The 1,090-nt window shown below is 36.9% G+C and overlaps 1 long non-coding RNA gene across 1 annotated transcript; it reads left to right on the forward strand.

Annotated features, from left to right (window-relative positions):
• The first annotated feature begins 108 nt into the window (after positions 1-108).
• On the forward strand, positions 109-789 carry LOC113092987 (uncharacterized). Its single transcript, XR_003287684.1, has 5 exons — positions 109-130; positions 320-378; positions 460-534; positions 608-670; positions 753-789. It is a non-coding gene; the product is annotated as an uncharacterized LOC113092987 (long non-coding RNA).
• The last annotated feature ends 301 nt before the right edge of the window (positions 790-1,090 follow it).

A 1,090-nucleotide genomic window follows, 5' to 3' on the forward strand; every position in this document is an offset into this window, starting at 1 on the left:
CCACCACAACCTCCCCTCACCCCATCTGAGGAGCTGGCTCTATCCCTTAATAAAGGGCGACCAGTGGTTGCTGGCATTCCAGGGGCAGTTCATCAACATACTATGCACCACAAGTGATGGTGAAAAAAGGGTGAAATATGAAAAGTTTACCTCTATGATTTTTTTTTTAATTTTTTGTCCTGATAAATTACTATCTCTGTCACTTAAAGGCTTTTTGAACAAGATTAATTTTTTATGTAGGCTTATTTTATTTAACTGCATATGATGTATTATTTTCTTTTATAATATTGAGAATTTAACGGGTTGTGTGTTCTTATAGATACTGATGGACGGATTGTATTATTGGACTCTCCAGAAAGAACACAGTCTGTCACAGTTGTAAGTGATTTGTTGTCAGGTACTTTTAGGTTTTTTTGTTTTTTTTGCCAAATAATGTATACTTGAATATTTGTCTTGTAGGATGAAGATGATGATGACGATGAAGAGACCACATCTGCTGTGACAGAAGTGGACAATGCTGGTAGATCCACTGAGGTATGATGCATACCATTATGATGTATGGCCCCTTTTTGCATTAGAGTAACAAACTGTCATTGTCCTTTCATAGTACATACCTAGGGATTTGCCCACAGATGAGGGTCCTTCAGCCTCAGCACACAATCTAAGCAGGGTAAGAATTTGTGTCCATGTGTCTATATTTGAATTTTATTGTCTGACCAAACAATCTCATTTATTACATTTTTCCACCTTAGTTGCCAGCAAAGGAGCTGTATAAGGTCCATCTTCAAAAACAATAAGAAAAAGTGACATGGAGATGGACCTTATACAGCTTCATATGGAAGAGAAAAGGCTCCTCATTAAAAACTGTGGGATTACAATTTAGAAAATTAAATCTAGGTTCCAATATAATAGTAGACTTTTTGGGTAATAAAGTTGAGATCCAAGAAGCCAAATCAGGAGAATCAAGTGTCTAAGACTTAACCTTTTGTCTTTGTGCTCTTCCTTGCCATTTGGCTTTTTAAGCTCAAGACACAGCTGTGCTTTTGTCTCTGATACTGTCAGGCACCTCTGTATTTAAATGGCACTGTTA

This window comes from Carassius auratus, unplaced genomic scaffold (genome assembly GCF_003368295.1).
Source record: "Carassius auratus strain Wakin unplaced genomic scaffold, ASM336829v1 scaf_tig00214821, whole genome shotgun sequence".
Classification (NCBI taxonomy): Eukaryota; Metazoa; Chordata; class Actinopteri; order Cypriniformes; family Cyprinidae; genus Carassius; species Carassius auratus.